The sequence below is a fragment of the Lepisosteus oculatus genome, chromosome 10 (genome assembly GCF_040954835.1).
Source record: "Lepisosteus oculatus isolate fLepOcu1 chromosome 10, fLepOcu1.hap2, whole genome shotgun sequence".
Classification (NCBI taxonomy): Eukaryota; Metazoa; Chordata; class Actinopteri; order Semionotiformes; family Lepisosteidae; genus Lepisosteus; species Lepisosteus oculatus.
This window is the reverse complement of record NC_090705.1, coordinates 10,784,434-10,806,978: the sequence shown is the minus strand read 5'-3', so window position 1 is coordinate 10,806,978 and position 22,545 is coordinate 10,784,434. Positions and strand designations below refer to the sequence as shown.

Sequence of the window (22,545 nt, the reverse complement as noted above, 5' to 3'; positions counted from 1 at the left end):
GAAAAGTTTGCAGGGCTGGATTATGCAGATCGATTTCGTTTGTGCGTGGCTGTTCTTTTAGGTTTTTTCCACCTTTCGCACAGTTCAGAATGTTCCAGTCGGCGCAGAAATCGGAGTCTCTACCCTTTTCTGCCATCCGGATCTGATGAATCAGGCTCATTAAGGCTTTGGTATTTAGTGAGATTATTAGAGTGGTCTCACTCCAGGCCCCCCGCTGATAAAACCGTCACGATGGGTGACTCATACGAACTGTGATGCTATAGTGATGCAGAAAAAACAGTGGTGGTGGGAGGTGCTTTTTTTGAGCCAGGCGAGGAAGTTCTCAGGGTCGTGCATGAAGCACACAGTTGGTCAGTACACTGCGTTTGTTGTTCACCTCACTGGAGGACCATGAAGCTCCGGAGCCCTCAGCTCATTGTTCAGAATCAAAAGCACTTATTGGAAAATGTTTAGCCTCTCACGCACGACATTTAATCTCTGTAATAAATTTAGGAAAATGTTCTTGATAGGTGACAAGGCAAACTCTAGCCCTAGAAAAGGCCTTCTGTGTAAATGAAATAAACTGAAGCAACTGTAACAAGTTACATATAAACTAGCTTTATTTTTGTACAACAGTAGAACATGGTGTGTGTTGTTACATAAAGTAGAATTACTATTAGATTAGGGGTTGTATTAAATCTATTAGGTTATAGGTTATGTGCTGTATGTCTAAAATTGACAAAACAAATTTACATTTTATATCCTATAGAACTATCATAAATTTATCATACGGAATTTTAAATACCTAACTGAGACTTGCCTAAGTAATGTGTATTATTTTATTTTTAATAAAGCAAAACAAACTGAATTTTGAAACATTTAAGAGACCTATGGTATTGAGTGGAGGATTCCCCAGTTGTGTGGCACAAATGCGATTCCATTGACAGTTAATAAAAATTCAGGTGGGTAGCTGCGTCAGCATGCGTAGGCTGCAAAGGAACAAGTAATAGGTTTATTCCATGCAGGAAAAAAAGAAGAAAGAAAACACAACATTTCGGCCATGGAGCCTTCTTCCTCACACCAGAAAGATTTTTAAACTGGATAATGTGTTTTGTTTAAATTAGTCAAATGTACTGTAATCTTAATACGTATAAACTGGACGGGACATATCTGTTATAACTCATTTATGTCCATAAAATGTTAAGATCTCTTTTATTCGCACCCCAGTTTTGTGTAGCATTTTGTAAATACTCCTACGGCAGGAATTACAAAGACAAGACACTTCTGAGAGGGATCTTTGATCATTCCTCCAAGCAGAATTGTTCAAGGTCCCTTGATTTTCCTTGGTGAACATGCTTTCTTGAGATTAGTTGAAACGCAGCTTTTTCGATTTTCAGCCAAATCATGCCCATCCATTTTCAGCCGAGCTTGAATGTCTTGGCAAAGGGAACCAGTTGTTTGGCCAAAATGTCCCGGTACTGTGTGTGTTGGAGTTCATGATCCATCCCCGTCTTGGTAAGCGCCTCAGGACATACAAAACATAATAGAAATCCATCATATCTCACGGGGGCTTCAGCATTGTCTCAACTTCAGCATGTTTTACACCAAATATAACACTGATGCAATCTAAACGTTTTTCATGGTTCATGACTTGATTCTGGTTCTCATTCAGGTGTTGTCTGGCAAATTCAAATCTCCTCTTTTCACGTTTCCTCCTCAGAAAAGGCTTCTTCCTTGCACTCCTACCATGAGCGCCACATTCATGTAGCCGTTGTCAAATAGTAGTTTTTGACACTTTGTATCCTGAAGATGCCAGTATCTGCTGGAGAGTTCCAGCGGTTGCCTTTGGATTTCCAGTTGCCTCCTGAGCCACTTGTCTCACAAACTGTGGGAGCAAGATACACTTGCATCCTCTTTCTCACAGGGTATCCATTATACCAGTACCTTAAACTCACTAATGAGCTTTACAGCAGAAAGTGGTAGTTGAAGAGCTCTCTGAACTCTACCATGGTGGTGCATGCTACTACTGAATGTCTTCCATGTGTAACCTTTTTTTCTACCCCAGAGAAACGGGAAACCTTTGAAGGCCTTTACATAGTTCCAGATGCTTCAATTTCTGTGCCAATGAGCAGAAATTTATTGCAGACTCGCTTTTGTTGGATTTGTTTTTTAAATACTTAGCGGTATAACCCTGCTCTAACATTTTGTTTAAATTTTGTCTAAAGAAGAAGATTTTGTATTCTGTTATTATTATATATTTATGTTATATGCACACAGAATGGGACTCAGTTCATCCTCCACTGAAGTTCAGCCCCCATTTGGGTGACATAAGAAGCATCAAGCCCCACTTCACGGCAAATCAGGTGTGGAATTGAAAAGTTGTTCCATCAATAGAATTACAAGGGAATCTTAGGGAGGCCAGATGGTTCAGGGCTGTAGTAAAGAGTTAAGAAGGATTAACACCCCTCTGTGAATTATAGTGTCTAAACCTGCTTTTGCAATTCATAGAATTGTTACTCCACTATCAACATAGAAACATACTCTAGTTAGTTAGTTTTTCAAATTAAAAAGCATGGTTTTGTGCATTCTCAATTCAAATTTTTTTGTTTAAAAAAATTGAGCTTCATCTTTGTTCTGCAAAAAAAGTCAGAATGATTATGACGTTATTCCACTGTGGTTACTTTGGATTGGAACAAGGCTCCTTAAGTTTCACATCACGGCCGCAGTTAAGGTCAGGCAGCCTGTGAAAATTGTACCTTGGCTCACAGTTTGCGTTAGGGTTGGTGTTTGGAGAAAAAGCAAATCTGTGCTTCTCAGTTCCCATTAACCTTGAACAGTACTGTATATACACCCCCTAAAAAAGCCTAACTGTGCTACAGTGCATTAAACAGGGTACTTCCATGGGTGTCTTGGCAACTTTATGCTGTGTCTTATAGGTGTACTGGGTCATTGTTCTAGACTGCAGAGCTCATAGTATATGTTTTAATCATTGGTTTGATGTGCAGACACTGAACACTGCATTATTTATGGAGAGCAAGCTGGGGTATGCGAAAAGACAAATTCCTAATGCAAGAAATTGCATAGGACTAATAAAGCAACATTATTAAAAAACATTATTATTATTTTCACAGGTACAAATTTCAGTCACCCATTCTGTCACCCATTTGGCTGAAGCAGTCATAAGTGAAATAAAAAGCATTTACTGTTATGTGTTTTCTCTCACCTTTAAAAATCATCAGCTGATCATCTTTGTGTAGGAATGGAACTCCCAAAATTCTGCCGATCTCAACAATTGTGTTGCACCTCAGATCACCCTTTCTCTTGAGCCCTGGGCCATATTTCAGTCTTGCATTTTACTTCTTGGTTGGCACAGTAGCGCAGTGGTTAACATTGCTGCCCCACAGCACTCTAACCCTGGGTTCAGTTCTGGTTTGTGTGGTCTCCCCATGTTCACGTGAGTTTCCTCCAGGAGCTCTGGTTTCCTCTCACAGTCCAAAGACATACGGGTAGTTTAACTGTCTTCTGGTCCTGGCGTGTGTGTGTGTGCCCTGTACGTGTTTGTCTGGCGTCCTGTCCAGGGTATACCCTGCTTAATGCCCTGCTTTCCAGAATAGGCTCCGGCGCCACCGCAATCATGTACTGGATAAAGCTGTGAAAAAAAGGATGGATTTTATTACGTTCTCCTATTCTTGTCTGTGCAGCACAGCATTAAACAGACCAGAAGAATGCAGGACTTAAAACCGTAAATTTTGAAACAGTAAAATATATTATATAATGCGTTTTTTAATATTATTGAATGAATACATGGTTTTTATATCAGAAATAGGCATTTCTTGGGAATAAGAGCTGCAGATCAGTACTGAGGTTCAGCCTTGTAGCGTCACACTTCAGGTGTCTGTAAATCATAGCAGATACTTCAGTGAAAATAACAGGAAGTTTCACAATCTTCTTCTTCATGTGAAATCAGAATATAGAAAAAACATTGGACACTTCATTATTTTCACAGGTACAAATTTAAGAGGGACCTTCTTGCACCCGAATTAAAGTGTCTTTTAATGCCAGGAGTTCACAATGTGACTTTTAGTGATACCTGCAGTCTGTGTTACAGTCACATTAAAATCTCATTGCTTTAATCATGTCAATTAAAATTTACATAGCTTCAGTATAGACTTTTAGCCCCTAATATAAGGATACATTTTTTGCTAGGCCCAGACTATTTTAATAAGTCCTTACTGTATTGTTTATGAGTTAATTCAAAAAGGAAATCTAAAAATCAGAACTGCCTGTGTTCTAAAATAGTTTGAGTTATTTTGATATATATACATAGTTTGAATCGGCTAAGTTTACAGCCCCCATGGAGCTGTGCTGCTTTATACCTGCAGGAATCCTGAACCTTGTTTTTGATTCCCTGTCAATAATCTGAGCTTGCAGACAGCTGTCTGATTAAAAATGGATTTGTTTCTCATTTAAAACCCACTAAGGTGTAATACTCCATTCTTACCACGGTCCACGCCCAGAGCAGCTGTTACCTAAAGTATTTATGACAAAGCTGTTATGTTCACAGCAGAGCAACAGATTGTATCTCTGTGATACCCCTTAGCAGGCAGATAGGACGAGAGAACATAATCAGACTTTCTCAGTGCAGAACTGTAAAACGATCATGCACAGTGTCAAGAATTTGTTGCTATGAATTAATAAAGAGTATTATATATTTATTTCATGTTTTGATGTATAGGGTGTTGTTTAATGATTGTCTCATTAAAAAGGATGCTCAATAAATACATCTTAAAGAATGATTCTTGTCACTGTGCCAAGTTCATTTCAGTCCTAAAGATTGTCTGTTTTATTTTCTGAGCACTGTTCGGTAAGCTCAAAGCACAGAACAGCTGCATAAATATATTACGGAACAACACGGGGGGAACAACACAGCAAATGGAGTTTGTGAATCCAAGAGTAAAATTAAATTGTACGTTTTGCCCTTTGGAGAAAATCCGTAAGCAAATTTTGTGTCCCAATTTCAGCCGTCAAATCACCTCTAATGGATTCGGGAAATGAGTTCCACAGAGGTGCTGCTGCACACAGAGAGTCTCCATGGCCCCCTGTGTGAAGCCTGGTAGAACGTGCTGAATCGGCAGATCTCAGCGTAAGCGCTGGACTGCACTGGCGCGGCGAGAGACCTTGTGGTATTGGAGAGCATCCGGGCTCTTATACGTGAGCAGGTGAGCCCTGACATCTGCTTCACTGAGAGCCCCTGCAGCTCACAAAGGGTGAAGCTCTGTGTGTTTGGCGCTAGTTCACATTGACACATTGAAGGCTGTTCAGTCCCTTAACGGATACCCCGGTTAAAAAGGTGTGACAGCAGTCTAGTCCTGAGATATGGTGGAAAGGTAGAGTCCATACCAGAAGCATAGTGGCCTTCATGTTTCCACAGCGCTAAGCGGGCTAGAAAGTGTGTGACCCCCCCCAGCCCCGCCACCATTAGTCCTGTAGAAATACTGGAGTACTCTGCTTCCCCAGGAACCTGCTGCGTAGTTTTGCTTGCCTTTCTACAGCACTTTTCATGTGGAGGAGGGAAGCCACTTCATCAGCACTGCACAACGTGTGGCTGCCGTGCTGTTTGAGCAGTCCCGCTTGCTCAGTCAGATCACCTGTTTTCATGTTTCGCCCTCAGAAGAGGCTTCTTCCTTGCTGCCTCGCGCAGGAGGTTCTCGCGGTCGGTGTAATGCCGTGTTGTCCTCGGACAAGAGGCCAAAATTAAAATCCATCCATTCATCTTTATCCATTACAGGCTCGTGGCGGGGAGGGGTGTAGCCTATTCTAGCAAGTGACGGGCACTAGGTGGGACGCCAGTCCATCACAGGGCACACACAGACACACACTGTCACACCAGGACCAGTTTTCCCAGAAGCCAAATCAACTACCAGTATGTTTTGGGCTGTGGGAGGTAACCAGAGCACCCGGAGGGAGAACATACAGACTCCACGCAGAGAGCGCCGCAGGTGGGGAATCGAACCCTAGCCCCCAGCGCTGCGAGGCGGCGGCGATAGTCACTGTGCCGCCGTGCTGTCTTGGATTTTACCTTTTTGCTTAAATCATTCATTGTTCAAGAACTAAACAGGGCATAGGTTTATGTGTCTAGTCTCCTAGAACAGGTGTGGGACATCAAAGGGCTGTCCTGATCTTTTACAGGCAGGGTTCCCGGCCTGAGCGAGGCGGTCTTTTTTATTTTTTTTATTTTAGAGAACAAAACAAAACCATTTTACATATGAACAACCATCATTCAGCCTTACATCACAGGCACAAATTCCTGTTTGTTCCCCTAGTTTTTTACAATTATATAACTTTTTAACAAAACCATATACATTCAAAAGAAGGAAGATGTATACATTTATGAATATGAAAAGGGAGGAGACTATATAAATGTATCGTATTAAATTTCAGTTATTTTGTATCTCCACAAAATCTGACCTTAAAGGTTTAATGTACTGAACCCATCTAGACCAATTTTTGAGAATTTTTTTCATTTGTAATTTTAGTGAAAATGTTATTTTTTCCATGATATATATTTCCTTTGTTAATTCAATCCAATCATTCATTGTTGGTAGATCTGTGAGAAGAGCGAGGCTCTCTTATGGCAGTGCAGACGGAGTTTGCGACAGATGAAGCTTCAAGCAGGTGGCCACAGGCTCCTCTCAGCTCTGAATTGTAGTGTCATTTGTCCCCCGTGGTTGTGGTATGGGTTCTGTATTGACTTTTACAAGTGCACTTTATCCAGTACCTTTCAGGGTTTTCAGCACAGCTTCATTCCGAACTGAAACAATGTTGTTTTTTCAGAAGGTGGTCTGTAGGGCAGATCTTGCAATCGTTACATTATTCTAGCTCTGGCGTCTCTAAATGTTCTGGCGCAGTTCTAATAGGTCACCCTAAATCGCCTGTTATTTAAGGAATGGGTGCACTTGTTCCAGAAACTGATCACTTAAACAATTTTTCACTGAAAAGAACATTGGTCCTTACAGGCCAGTGGATATTCTGCTTTGTGTTCCAAGAGATCTCTGAATTACATGTCATAATTCAGTACTTCCTGGCCTGTAATAATTGACAACTTAAAGGTTACCAATAAAACATGTTGGACTAGGGCTCTCCAGGACCAGGGCTAAAGACTCCTATTCGTTCCCCTTTATAGAGCAGCACCGATTGCTATCATGTGAAATGTGATCCTTAAAACTGAATTATCACTATTATCCTGATACATATTATATATGAGAAATATATTTTATATTATTTCTTTATTTTAAGTTCTTTGTAATTTATGCTCCAAGCATTGTTTGCCAGGCTTCTTTCTGTTTTATCTTATGGGATTACCTAAGGTTAATCTCTTTGTATCACTATAAAGGAAGTATCACTTCCTTTAATTGCTGACTCTCAAAATGTTTGAGAGTAGAATAGCATGTTTATGTTCAAGTGTCGTCTTAAGGAAGGACCCGCAGAAGATGAAGATGCTGTTAAATTGAAAGTGCTCCAGCACATCTGTGTGGGATTTGCCTTTTGGTGTTTGAAGTGGTTTGTGCCATTGAGACTGCTGCCTAGACGATGCTCCCAGTGACTGAAGCAGGCTTGTCTGGTGATGTCAGAGAGCTCCTACTACAGTGCCATTCTCTCGTCTGCTCCAGAAAAAGGGTAATCTTACTGCTGAGGTCCTCATCCTTTTATTATTGTTATTAGTCATCTTATACAATCTAATTAATTTATTTGTGGGTTGGCTCTGGCCCAGAAATGTAATTAGTACTCATAATCCTTCCACGCTGAGTTCAGTTTTGTAGTTTTCATTTTGGCATAGCCTTTGTAAAGTAATATTTAACAGAGATTACCGTTGTTTCTGCATTGGTGGCAGATGTGCTCTTGAACAGATATTGCAAAAAAAACACCTTAGAAACCAGATCTATTTTAGAAAGTGTGGTGTTTCAAACGTATCCGTGTTGTGTAGTTCCCTTCGGTTGTGCTTTGTAATTTGGCATATCATCCTCGGAACATGGGAGCCATATGTAAAAAGTTGCCTATTTTTTACCTGTTTTGTACCACCCAATTTGGAATCACTGGTTGTGTCTTTACTTCTCAGCTCACAGTGGCCACCCTCCAACCCAGACAGACTCCTACAAAACCTCTTGCCCTTCAAGTTGTTTCTCGTGAAACATCACAGCTAGTGATGTACAGGACATTCAGCACCAATGAGAGGTGCATCCCTCACTACCATCACTGCTAATGTACAGTGCATTGGTGATCTTGGGGGACACTGTTTTGTTGGAAGCTAAGTGAGATCTTTAGCCAATTAATCCCACTCTACCACCATTAGTCGTGAGCCAGTAATAATAATAATAATAATTGCTTACACTTATATAGCGCTTTTCTGGACACTCCACTCAAAGCGCTTTACAGGTAATGGGGACTCCCCTCCACCACCACCAGTGTGTAGCATCCACCTGGATGATGCGACGGCAGCCATAGTGCGCCAGAACGCTCACCACACATCAGCTATCAGTGGGGAGGAGAGCAGAGTGATGTAGCCAATTCATAGAGGGGGATTATTAGGAGGCCATGATTGGTAAGGGCCAATTGGAAATTTGGCCAGGACACCGGGGTTACACCCCTACTCTTTTCGAGAAGCGCCCTGGGATTTTTAATGACCACAGAGAGTCAGGACCTCGGTTTTACGTCTCATCCGAAGGACGGCGCCTGTTTACAGTATAGTGTCCCCATCACTATACTGGGGCATTAGGACCCACACAGACCGCAGGGTGAGCGCCCCCTGCTGGCCCCACTAACACCTCTTCCAGCAGCAACCTTAGTTTTTCCCAGGAGGTCTCCCATCCAGGTACTGACCAGGCTCACACCTGCTTAGCTTCAGTGGGTTGCCAGTTGTGAGTTGCAGGGTGATATGGCTGCTGGCATAGAACAGTAGAACACCATCATCCAGGAAATCCCAGTCACAGTTGGCTATGTCAAGCCCGAACCTGTGATGTCCTGCGCTCTGACCAGTTGTGACATTCAGGACCTGCCAGACTTGCCTGTTCAAAGGCACATTATCTAATCTCAGGGTTCATATACTCATTCACACAAAGATATTTGCTGTTGGATCATTTAGTTAAATTATTAAAATAAATGTTATGTATTTGTGTTATACATTTAATCTTTGTCTTATATGAAGATGTTTGTGTAAATCTAATTGTTTTAACTCTAAAATAAACAAGAATGAAGACCAACCCAGGAGGTTCACAATCTTTTTCAGCGCACTGCACAAGAAGTGTTTTCTTTGCTTTTTTTTTCCTAATAGTTACAAAGTCTCCTAATGTGTAAGAAAGGAACAGGAGAAGAAATAACTGCCACATCAAAAACATAAAAGTCAGGCATCTCAAAATTGTACCACAACAGACAGTAGTGGACAGCTTTTTTTTTAGGTTCAATGCAGCAGCATCAATGCCTTTGGCGACAAAGCTAAATGGAATAAAGTCACAGACGGTGTTTCTGTTTTTGATAACCTCCTTAAGCTAAGGCACTTGTGTCATCTGATTTTCTTTGGTAACAGTCCTCTAATTTATATTTAAAATTGGCTACATCACACATTTCAGCTGAAATTTTTCTTATATTGCAGAAGTTGGATGACACAAGCCTGTGTGGCTTTTGGCCAGAGCCTTCTGGGAAAGAGAGGGGAGGTGCCACACAGCTGGGCTGGAGCCTGTCACCCTCAGCCCTGCCCCCCTTTGGGTGCATCAGAGAAAGCAAAGTGAGTTCAGTGCAAAGCTGTGCTCACTGGCTGAGGGGTGGCACAACCTCCCAAGAGCGAGACTGAATGAACTGTTTGGCATCAAGGCCTTGAATCGTCTTTAATATGATTGCCCATTGCCTATATGGCTTAGGTCATAGTCAACCTAAGCTTATAAATGTTGCGTTTCAGGTCTTATACAGTATATTGAGAACCTTAACCTTGTATTTATGTAAGAAAACCCTTATAGTCAGTCGTATATTATGGTTGTGCCTAATTCTGAAATACATTTTAAGCAGGTTTAGAGTTTGGCACTGCCTTTTTTTTTCCTGCTCAAACCATTATTGTTGTTATTGCTGCTCCTCTAGAGCATTCCTGCTGGTCTTATCTCATGCAGTGAACTTGTGGTTGTAAGGCCCTCAGGTGGTTCAGCTAAGTACTGAGTTTCACAGTGGTATTTCGTTGGCTCCATATTCTGTTACCTGTATTAAGAATAAACGTTGACTTTGATTCTTGATGGGTGTCTTGTCAAACTGTCCCACCACAATCACGTCTGAAGATAAAGACATTTGAAAGTTGAATGAGAGGAAGTGTCGCCCAGTGTTCAGATGTTATTCACCACATGTCTTCTTCTCAGAAGCTGTTTTTACTGTCATTCCAAAATACAGATAAGACTGTCCACGCCGCCCCTCTCCCGACAGGACGGCGTGGACAGTCTTAGAGTGGTGCGTCCCTCAGAAACAGCACCACGAGCTTGGCTATTGTGCAGGAAGCCACAGGGGGCGCTATATCACAGGGCTGACATATCCCTCCCTGCCCTCAGCAACTTGAGAATCTCCTTTCGCTTTTCTATAGCATAAAAAAAGTTTATTCTACATGTGAAATGGACAGTTGTGGGGGAAGAAAAAGCCTTTAGAATACATTGAGTTGATGAACGCAAGTACTTTCCTGGCATTTACAGTATCTCATGCCATTTTTATCTGGTATTTTCTCTCATTCGTAATTAATTATTTTTTGCAATGTACACATTTTGGTCATACTGTACCTCCAAATGACTCAATTTCTTTGCATTTTAGTCTAAAAACTATTGGCAGGGCTGTCTGCATTACACTTCAGGCAGTACATAGTCTGACAGCCATAGTGCACAGATTTGTCCAGCTGAGCAGCTGCAAAGACAGAATACACCAACTGTATGTACTGATTATGTCATATGTAAGACGTAACATTTTTTTCCCTTTTAGTCATCAGCGTAGCAGCAGCATTCCCTCATCCGCCCAGTTTTCCATTTCCCTGCTAGTACAGAGGCACCACTGTGGCAGACCTCTAGTACCCAGAGAGCAAACGCTTGGCCTGTTTCACCCCAACACTGATAACTCAGAAACTCCAGATTGCAGCTGTGGGGTTGCTCCTGCTCTCTGAGCCCCTGTATTAATGAACATGACTGTCAGTATAAACCTCTGTAAGCACAGACCGCAGACCCACGAGAAGTTCTTGGCCATCGGCTCTCATAAGGGGTACTTGAAAGAGCGGACTCCTTGAAGTAAACTTGGAGTGTACATTGGAAATGTGTTCAAAGGAATTTTTGTCTGAATACTAGAAAGCATTATGTATCGTATCGAAACAGGTGGATGTTTTGTTTTCTCTACTGCAGATTGCCGTGTGTGGTCCTCTTGGGGTGTGAAATTACTGCTAGCTCTTGAGACATGAAGAATTTCTGGATTTAAACAGTTTTAAATACAGGATCTTGCAAAAGTATTCACCCCGTTCCAGTGATGTCCCATTATATTACATTACAATAAGGCTGTATTGAGTCCAAGATCATGTGAACCAGTATTATTGTACACAGGCAGAGGCCATTAAGCTAATTGGATAATCTGTCAATCATTTAAGTTCAGGTTTCCCAGCACAAATACTCAAGCCATCATATTTTTGTTTTGGACTGTGCTGACCTTTAATTTCTTTCCCCCTTAAAAGTCTTCAGTCTGTGCTTTCATGTTCTGATTAAAATATTCACTTTAAAAAAAATGTGAATTTGTAATTCCGCAACATGGGATGCGATTGGAAGGAGATGAATACTTTCACAAGGCCCTGTCATCTCATACAAAGACCTTTTCTCTTGCAGCCTTCAGCATGGGTCTGAGTGTTTCTTCCGTTTCTAAAGCCTAAGTATAAGGTGTACAGTAAAGCTTATACCCACTTGACAGAGTACACCTGGATAGGGATGAAACTAAAATGCACCTCAGAACTAGGGTTCTACCAAATGACTACACCAGTGTCAGACGGCTCGGCTGGGAACTTGTATGGAGATAGTTAAACCTTAAGTATTCGTAAGGTGAGAGAAACTAGTGATTTTGCAGAAGCAGTTTGTACAAGCAAAATCAAGGCATCCTGACTTTTTAGCTTCAGTAAGTTCCCCTAAAAATCTGCCTTCATTTCTTAGAGTTCTGTTTCATTGCACTCTGAGAAAGCAGTCATCCGAGATAGAACCAGTCAACTTGATTTTTGTTTCTGCTGACAAACTAGTGAGACACGGGTGTTGTGTGTTTTTAAAGCTGGTTTTACAGACACCTCTTAACGTGTTCACCTTAATTTGAGAGAGCTGTAGAATCAGCACTGTGATATGCTTAATATTCGCTTCAGAGTAGTATCTGATAATATAGTGGTAATTAATGAGCAAAACAGTTGCCAAACCTCATTTCCATGTAGAGATTAACGCAAGCATGTTACTTGAAAAGTTATTTTGTGCGTTACAAAACTGCTTTAGCTGGTGAGGAAGAGGATGTAGATATGTTTGGCGTCGTGGTGTGTTTTTTTTTTAATGGACTTTTCCAAACCCAGGCTTGAATGACCAGGACACAATGTGCAACCAATGTATTTTTCTTCTGTTTTAAATTAACTCCTTTAGATATGCAGAGGGTCCAGACTAGACATAAATCCACACAACAATAATGAAACTGTTACGAGCTGTGTGGTCTAATGGCGAGAGGGTAAAATCTGCAAGCTTCAAATCACTGAGTGCAGTGTGTCACTTCACTGACTTATCCTTTCTTATGAATAACGTATGGTAGTCTATTATGTATATTTTCCTTTTAAATCTTGGTAAAGCTGGCCAATGCACAATGCATGAATCCCAGTCTGCAGTTGACTAACACAGTTCTGAGTAACTACAGTTCCTATAGTAGGTGCTTGTGTGACTTCATAGTCTGACTGTGGCTTACTCCTTGTCAAGTCATTGAAGGCGTCACTGACCTGATCTGGATTTGAAAGGTGGCCTCAGAGATGTCTGAAAAGTATTGCTGGTGCAGATTGCGCAGAAGGCGCTTGACTTTGCATCAACCCTAACACGCAAGATGCTGGTTTACAATTGAAGAAAACATAGCGTTTCATGCTCAACGGCTCTAGAAATAAAAAAAAAAGGAAATGGATAAGTTCTGTTTCTGCGGATGACAAAAGCAACCTGCAATCAACATTTAATGACAATGTAAATTTCTCTGAAATCGCCACACTCCTTTTAAATAAGGGGATGTACTTCAAACATGTAGACTTTTACTTTTATTTGTAGTTGTAGAGATACTGAGTTCACTGTTCTGAGTGGGCATTGTAGTGGACGTTCAATGTATGTCGTTCTTGAGCTGTAGTTTGAAGAAGTAACTTAACTGTGACTTAACATTAGTTAAGTTAATTAGTAACCCAAGAACCACAAGTTAAATTAACAAGACCCTGAAGTTTAAATTAGAAAGACAGAAAATAAATATTTTAAATCTTGAAATGCATTCCAGTAAAGCTTGAAATTGGTCAGATTGGTATGCAGATCATTTCCCATGGGGAGCCCTGTGGAGGAAACTGCTCTACCTTTTTGTGGTTTCCATGGCAATATATTGATTGAAAGTTCACCTGTTGTACTTGTACAGATTATTTACCTTGCACATCATTTTCAACCGTGCCATGTAGAAATGTTGTCATTGCAATATGAGACACGTGACCTACCGAATTCAAAACGGTGAACAGATTTCTAGAACTGGAGAATTCACAGCCGGATAAATATATAGGTAGTGAAATACCTACAGTAGATACAGGAAGAGGTTCTTATTATGTCAGGTAGTAAGGAATACATGCAGAATGTGGCGTTCGTGGTAGGGTTGCAAGGAAGAACCCTCCTATGAAGGCAGAACATACTGTAGGAAGACTGGAATTGGCCAGACAATATCTGAATGAGTACTGGATCCATGTGTCATAGTCATATTCATCAAAAACTTAGCTGTGTGGACTCTCATCAGCGTTTAGTGTTGAGGAAATCATGGTTAAGGTAGAGGGAATCATGAACTCCCATACGTACAAGGGACACTGTGGACAAAAATGTGGTTCCAAGAGCCGCGCTGATCCAAGACGTTTGTGCTAAAAATGGCCATTCCCACAGGACAATGCATACATCCAGGTGAACTAAGAAATGATTACCTGCTCACGGCGTTCTCAACTGGCTGTCTCAATTTCTAGAACCTCAGTCCAACTGAGCATTTTTGGTTGAAAGTCAAGAAGGCCTTTCACAAATGAAAACAAAAGGCGTTAGAGCATCTCGGCCTAGAGGAATGGTAAGAAAAAGCCTCAGAAGTCACAAAACCTTATTCACAAGGTTTCATGAGACCTGTAATTAAAAGCCAACTTTTTTTTAATTAGCAACAATACAAACTAACAGGTCTACATAAAATTCTTCATATAAAGATGTTCATTGAATAATTAAGCTCAGACAATAAATGAGAGTGTCATGTCTGTTGCCTAGCTCTTGAGTAGTATTTTTCAAAGAAGTCATTGATTCATGCATTTGGGAGTGAGGTGCTTACCCGCTGATAAGAAACTAAGTGACATGAAAGAATTTATAGGCTAAAGAAGTCATCTCTGCTGTACAGCAAGTGCTGCATCAGTTCAGTATCACAAATGTCTTGAGAGTCTCAGCATCCCTCCTGTAGGTAAGGGAGTGATCATTTAAAACAAAGCTTCTTTAAGATATCTTAGAAAAAAATGTAATTTGTCTGTCAATTTCAGAGCAGAGTACTGATGACATTAAAGACTTTTGTGAGATTAAAAAATGAGTTGTGTTCAGATTCCAATCCAGCACTTCTGCTGTGAAAGTTGTCTCCTCTTGCTGTCCCACAGCAGTGTCTTTTCTTAAAATGAGCTTTGTGTAATCCCACAGAAAATGTGTGTGAATTATGTGTGATTGTTAATCCCTCTGGCAACAGCCAAGACAGCTGATGTGTGCATGCTTTGGCATCACTGAAGCAACTGAGGGCACTACTCGTATATGATAGTTCTTCAATGTCAAGAACACAGTTTCTCATACACATATGAATTGTCTCCAATTCTTTGATTGCACTGTTTGTGGATGAAATTGTGTTAATTACTAATATTGGTGCTCGCTTGCAGTGTCACACAGCAGCTGTTTGCCATTTTAGGATTCTTTCACATTGTCTAGGTCACGTTCGTTTTCATTTTTCCTCTGCGTTGAGTGGAGATTATCCAGACAAACACATTTAGCTTCTTTTTGCCTGTAACAGTAACATTGGGCAGTCCTGGGCCTGGAGAGCCCATGTCTGGCTCCAACTCCGCTCCTAACATCCACAACCAACTTATTAGCTTCTTCTGCGACATTTCAGCTGTTGGAGCTACAACACCTGTAGACACTGGCCCTCCAGGACCAGGACTGCCCACCTCTGTTCTGGACCCATCTTCACTGAGGATTACTGGAAGCTTCCATGGCATTACTGAACTGTACTTGTACAGTACAGTCCTGATTATCCGACCTAAACGGGGCCATGTCGGATAATGCAGAAACTGAGGAGACAAATAATAATAATAATAATAATAATAATAATAATAATAATAATTGCTTACACTTATATAGCGCTTTTTCTGGACACTCCACTCAAAGCGCTTTACAGGTAATGGGGACTCCCCTCCACCACCACCAATGTCATAAGTGCAGTATAAGTATGAAATCTGGTTTAATAATCTATTGTAAATTAGAGCTTTTGACGTTTCAGGACTGTGATAGGCACGCCCTTATCCCAAAGCCCTTATCCCTTAACAAAGCTTCACTGACCTGTTCATCTTCACATTTCTTCATCGTTTCTCTGTCCCTCAGTCCTTCAATTGAGGCCCGATCAGAGCACCGCTTTTCCATCACATTTCTTTTCCTCTTCCAGTCACCAACTGTAGCTCGTCCCACATCGAATTCAGATGCAATTTTTTTGCATGGACTCGCTTTTGTTCCATTGAAATAACTACTTTCTTTCTCTTCGCACTTGTCATGTTTCTCAAATAATAAAATGATATGTACGAGTGCAAACGAACAAGCGAAGTCACGTCAATGGCAGTATTTGACGCACTGAGAGACAAAGCAGCATGGGATTGGGCAAAATATTATGCATGCGCACGCATACAGTAAATAGCATGTATGCATATACCATGTTGATTGCTATGTGGGATATAACGGAATGTGGGATAATCGAGATTGTACTGTAATTATACATGTGTAGACCAAAGAAGGACAAGCTGATGTCCATCTTTTACCAGTTTTGTAAGGCCATAGGATTCTCCAGTAGAAAAGAGTGGGAAGGGACACCTGACACTCATAAACTTGGGAAGTGATCCTCGTTGTTTTTCCACGTCAGCAGGGAAGAGGGATTTTTTTCTTCTGAGTCTTGCATGTCTGAGTCCAACTGGGGCAAAGGTTCTCTGGCACATGGAGTCCTGAGTGTGACTTGAGGGTCTGAAGTTTCAAGGAGCTTCATGTGTCTTTTATCAGACTGTTCTGCAGAAACCTGATTCAGTAAATCGTGTACTTCGTGGGCTGTTTGTCACCCCTGTATGGGACAGACAGGACATGTCCCATCCCAGAGCTGCTAACGAGAGTGTGTGTCTGCTGAGTGTGCTCTCCTAATTAATACCTGCGAGAAAAAGTGTCCATATGCAGCAGCGAAGTAACAGAAGGGCATATCAATGTTTCTCATTGCCATAACAACAGCATGGAAACGAAGCTCTCTTTAATTTTTAATAAGGGCCTTTACTCCAGGAGCTGGCATGAAGGAAATGGCAAAGAAAGGGATTTATGTTCAGCATATTCATTTTTGGGAACGTGTTGAAGTGTAGAGTGCTAAAAACGACAGTGTAGACATTTCACAGTGTTTTTGCTTCTTACGGGAATTTGAGAAGAATAAGCTGATTCATGATGAGGATTCAGGAATATTTAGACTGGCAGTGGCTTTCTCCTTGTAAGATTTATATCAGACAGCTCCATTTACTGTATGTCCTAGGAATGCATTCATTCTGTTTGACGTGTTAAGTAGTGGATTTTGCTTTCAGTCTGCATGGATTTGAAATTTCACGAACGCTCATGCAGAACTGCTATTAAAAAAAAGATATTTGTGTTGCTGACAAGAAGTTGCGGCTGTGCCTGCAGTTGCGATGTAGAGGAACACTCTGAAAAGTAAAGAGAAGAAAAACAAGGTTTTGGCTGTAGAGCCATATTTAGATGTGTGAAGGACTTACATCATGGTACCACTGGGCTTCTTCTATGAAAAATATTCTGAAATTCCAGTGTCAAAAACGTTTTAAAAAGTCACACTATTTATATTGTGATCTGGGCTTAATGACAACAGTATTCCTTCTCTCCATGCCTGTAATGCACTGGTTCTCAATAATGATCTTAAATTATTAAAAAAAAATATTCTAAATAAATAAACTAAGGTTAGTGTAAAGAGTATTCAAAAATTGTGGAAATGTTATAAGCATCTATCATTGTCGGAGAGCTAAAAAGGAGCAATTGAAAATAACTGAGGATTAGTTTGTTGTGGAAAGCTGATTATATTCTCTTCTGCATTTTTCATATTTCCCCTGAGACTTTGTTTTTTGTCACCGAATCAAACTTTTTTACAAGGATATAAAGGCTGCCTGTACTGTAGATAGACATATGTGACATTCTCCTCCCCACTGATAGCTGATGTGTGGTGAGCGTTCTGGCGCACTATGGCTGCCGTCGCATCATCCAGGTGGATGCTGCACATTGGTGGTGGTGGAGGGGAGTCCCCATTACCTGTAAAGCGCTTTGAGTGGAGTGTCCAGAAAAGCGCTATATAAGTGTAAGCAATTATTATTATTATTATTATTATTATTATTACAAATGGTGATAAAGTTCCATTCCTTTGATTGGTTGATCCACAGTTTTAAATGTCTCCAGTTATAGTAGCTCTAGAAAGAACAGTTCCGAATGTCCTTTCTGAATTCATTAGCGAAGTGCAAGTTTCATTTTCTGCATTGAGAATTGCAGCTACTGCTGTGCTGGTCACTTGGGTGGGTTTCCTAAGTAGTCACAGAGTGAGGGAATGTTGTTTGGTTGCTGTTAGATTCACCCCAGGCAGATTCTCCTTATCCAGTCGCTCGCTGTCAGTTTGTGTCACCCTCCCACATCGCTGCTTCAGGCTGTGGCCCAGTTTGTTCATCTTCTCGTGTTTCACCGCATGTGGGCTGCCCATCTGTAGACCTCCTTTCTCAAGACCCCGATGACTCGAGAGAGAGACACAACGGGGTTTTTGATTTCTGGGGAAAATGCGTCTGTATACCTCAGACGTACTGTATCTATGTTTCACCATTGCAGGCACCGCCTTTAAACTTTACCTTTTAACTGAATTGAGGTCATTATCTTTGTCCAGGAGGGACGCCAAACCTTTGTTTCACATAAGTACAGAGGGTTTCTGTTTGCCATTACAGCTGAGCCTGTCGCAGTGCCTCACTCTTTTTAGTCTTTGTGAGGCACTGCCGCAAAATTATTCTGGCGGGAACTGAGGGAGCTCTAGTTTGGTGGTTCGGTGAAGCAGGGACATTGTTAAATGAACCTGACACAGAGGTGCCTGCTGAGATAACATTACATAATTCTGAAGTGAATTTAAGCCCAAGAGTGCAGTTCCGTAGTACCCGCCATGCTCAGCAAATCACTTATTCTGTCCTCATGCAAGTCTGGACATTGTCTTGCCTTTTCTTTTTTTCCCCCCAATACAACATCGGAAGTCCTGGTGTTGGTGTTTAAGCATCCTAAGTCAGATGGATCCCTGTGCTCTGCCCAGGCGCTGTGTTGTTTTCTTTGTTCAGTAAAAGGCAGTCAGAACTAGCTTGGCATTCAGAGTGCTCAGGCTGTGATTCTTTAAGAGTCTGTAACAGGTATGCCAATCAACCGATCACTGTTTGGACGTTTTTCCATAAAATACCTTCCTTGCCTGAGAGGAATTCCTGTGTGTCGATGTGAGCAGGCAGGTCCTTTAAGAGATATAGAGTATTAGTATATAGAGTGTATATATATAGTATATAGAGTATTAGTGCTTGTACCTAAAAATAAAGAATGCAAATTCTTGTAGAGGGTTGGATCATATTTCTTATTTCCATCCTAGGTTTACAGAAGTCATTGTATATCTTCATGCTTCTGCTCTTATTTTTTCTTGGATATTCATTGTTCCCCCATATGATGCACTGTCTTTATTTCATCTTAGTTTGATTGTCTACTTCAAGATGTTGATCCCAGGATAGTACGGAAGGTTTAATGAATGAACCACATTGGTGCCTGTCTTCTGTGAAGCAGTCCAAGCTAGCGTACCATGGATATACGTCACCATGTTATTTCACCTCACTCAACTGTAGGAAATCCTTTTTCTTCTAGTAGTTAGGATGTTAACTAAGATTCAGAACAGCCACATGGAAATATAATTATTATCATGAATGCACATGGGAGAGAAAGCACAATAAAATAACAATGGTCTGTTGCTTTTAATATTCAATTCAGTTTATTTTTTTTATATAGCACCTTTCACAACAAGGTTGCCCCAAGGCGCTTAACAATACAATTGACGTTACATTTTGTCAATACAGAACAGAAGACCAGAAGACAATGGAGGAGAGGAACCAAAACCTCCTTAGTAAGGAGAGAAAAAAACCTCTAGGGGTCCAAGGTCAACTGGTTGCCCAACCCCTTTGAGCATGCTAACATTATATAATTTAAAAAAGGAAACAATGAGGGTATTAATCCATCCATTCATTCATCATGTCTTCTGTGTGTTAGAACTCCATGCAGATCTCTGTAGACCAGTAAATTCCTCCTAAATGATAGCTATATCCAAGATGTCCCTCTTGGATCCATGGCAGTGATGCAGTATCCAACTCAGATGGTACCCAGCCTGGGCACATTCTGGACATGTGGGGAGGAGAATAGGATAGTTTGGTCAGAGCAGATGTATCTACCTGGTTGGCCAAGTAAGAGACACACAATGGCATGTACAGCATCAGCAGCAGCCATGGTTGCAGCAGGCTATGATGTAAGGTGTGAGTGGGCTAGGCTGAAGTAATAGGTCTTCAGTCTGGATTTGAATACTGAGATTGACTCGGCATCCCGGAAGGGGTGGGAGACTGTTCCATAAGCTAGGGGCCCTGTAACAAAAGGCTTTACCGCCAACTGTTATTTTATTAATTCATGGAATATGAAGAAGACCTGCATTCTGTGATCTAAGCAGGCAACTTGGAAGGTAAACATCAATAAGTTCCATTAGATAGACAGGTGCCTGACCTCTGAGAGCCTTGTATATAGAAGGATTTTGAAGTCCACCCTGTACCTGACAGGAAGCCAATGAAGAGAGCTAAGTATGGGGGTTATATGGTCGTACTTTCTGCTCCTAGTAACAATTCTAGCTGCTGCATTCTGAATTCGCTGTAAGGTGTTGACAGAGTGGTGGGTGATATATAATATGCTATTTTTCCCTCTGTGTGCAGATGATGAAATAGTAACATTGTTGTTCCTTTGGAAAATATTACCACTAGGAAAAAAACAACCACACTAATGAATATTTGAGGATTCTTACATTTTCTTTATATATATATATTTTCAAATATAGAATGTTATTAAGTATAGAATATTCTTGAATGTAAAAGTCAAAGACGGGATTGGTTCTTGTTATTTTTGTTAACATTTGTTCAGACTGTATTGTGCAGTACTTCAAAATACCCTTCTCCAGGAAATAGTTCCAAGTGAAATGTTTTACATTGTATTTATACAGTATTTGGTGATACTTCCCCAACTTATACAATATTTGGAGTGTTTCATTGGTAAACTTGAAATTAATGACATGGTCATTTTGACATTGTTTTTCTATAATTGTTTCTTATGTAAAGCAGTGATTTTGCTGCTAACATGACAACTAAGTAGAATTTATCTTTATTTGTTAAAAAAAAAGTGTTCAGAGATACTCATTTTCCATTTTGTATACAGTAGCAATGAATTGCGATAAAGTTCTCATGTTTTAAGAGAAACCCCTTTTTCTAAACTATTGACACCTTTCCTTTTGCTCATCAGGTCCAAAACTGCTGCCCTCTCTTAGAAAGCAGCAACAAAACACAACATAATTTCATTCTTCCCTTCATCCATATGTGTTTCGCATCAAATCCTGGCTTCCAGTCAATGTACTCCTTAGCAGATCCTGTCAGAATTAATCAGGCCTCAGACAGAAGAGCACCCCAGGCGTCATGAGTAAAATAAAACAAATGCTTCTGTAGCAGTAAATAGTTTGAATGGAGCCTCTTTGTCTTCTGTACGGAACAGCAGTAGAACCTTATTATTTCTACATGTATGTTTTTAGAAGAATGAAGTATCTGCATTCTGGATATTGTTAGATGTTTTTTTCATCGCTTTAATGAATTGGTCACTCAAGACCGACCATGTATATAACTGGACTGACCTTGGCTGTGACATGAAGAGCTCAATCACCTCCCTAGCGAGAGGATCGAACAGGTGGTGATGCGATGTAACCTGTTGAACGTCTTATGTTGAGGCTTATGAACAAAGCCTTCGTGACATTGGTATGCTGGAGGCTGGTCTGAATCAGTGAACTCTTACTCACCATCTGGGATGTTCACAGCCAGCAATTTCCAACCTATCAAGACACTACAGCCAAACATAGCCTGTTAATAATAGGCCATGATGAGGGAGACCATGACTCACGCCACCCCACTAAGACTGATGGAGAGGCTGAAGTCTGGACATTCTCATTACAGAACTCCACCTGCAGAAATGAATTGCAACTTGACTGCACGGTACAACATTGAAGTACTTCAAGTAGATAAGTCCTGGGACTCACTTGCTGCCCTTCCTGCAGGCTGATCCTGTCATGACAGCGTCCAGCCAGCAGGACATCCAGCAGGACAACCCACATCCTCATGCTGGTCCTGTAACGTCATGCTTGTGAGAAAGTGCTTGTTATGCACTACTTGCCAGACCTGAGCTCCATCGAACACACAGCTGGGATGGGCTTTGTAGGCTTTGGGAGCTATGCACAGAGTCCAGTGAACAGAAACATGCTTGTCCACACTCTCCGAGAAGAATGGAACCCATCTGCACCCTGATCCAACATTGTCCAAGCATGCTATAAGCCTCTGACTTTCCCAGTAGACACTCTGTCGATCAACTCTTTTGATGACCACTGCTAATCAGCAGATGGGTTAAATGCATTTACATATTCAATAGCATTTGACTGCCGCTTCTGCAAATAGGAATTTTCAAGATATTCTTTAAAGTGTTGCAGTTAGAAGTTGTTCATTTGTTTTGATACCGTATATAAGAGCAACTTGCAATGAAAAAGGGGACTCGGAAAAGAAAACTTTGAGACAGAATCTGATTATTTTAATCCTGTTCCTACAGTCCAGATTGAATGTTATAAAATTAAGTGATAAAACTGTCAAAAACTTTATAATCATGCAAAAAAAATTGTGGTTTCATTTGC

At 40.9% G+C, this 22,545-nt stretch overlaps 1 protein-coding gene across 4 annotated transcripts in view; it reads left to right on the top strand.

Annotated features, from left to right (window-relative positions):
- Window positions 1-22,545, top strand: part of zhx2a (zinc fingers and homeoboxes 2a) — a 33,597-nt gene that overhangs the window by 5,009 nt on the left and 6,043 nt on the right. Inside the window, exon 2 of one of the 4 annotated variants that reach the window (XM_069194908.1) lies at window positions 2,257-2,342. The exons of the other annotated variants lie outside the window; for them this stretch is intronic. The gene's annotated coding sequence lies outside the window, so the exon portion shown is untranslated. The remainder of the gene's footprint in view (window positions 1-2,256; window positions 2,343-22,545) is intronic. 4 annotated transcript variants of the gene reach the window in all.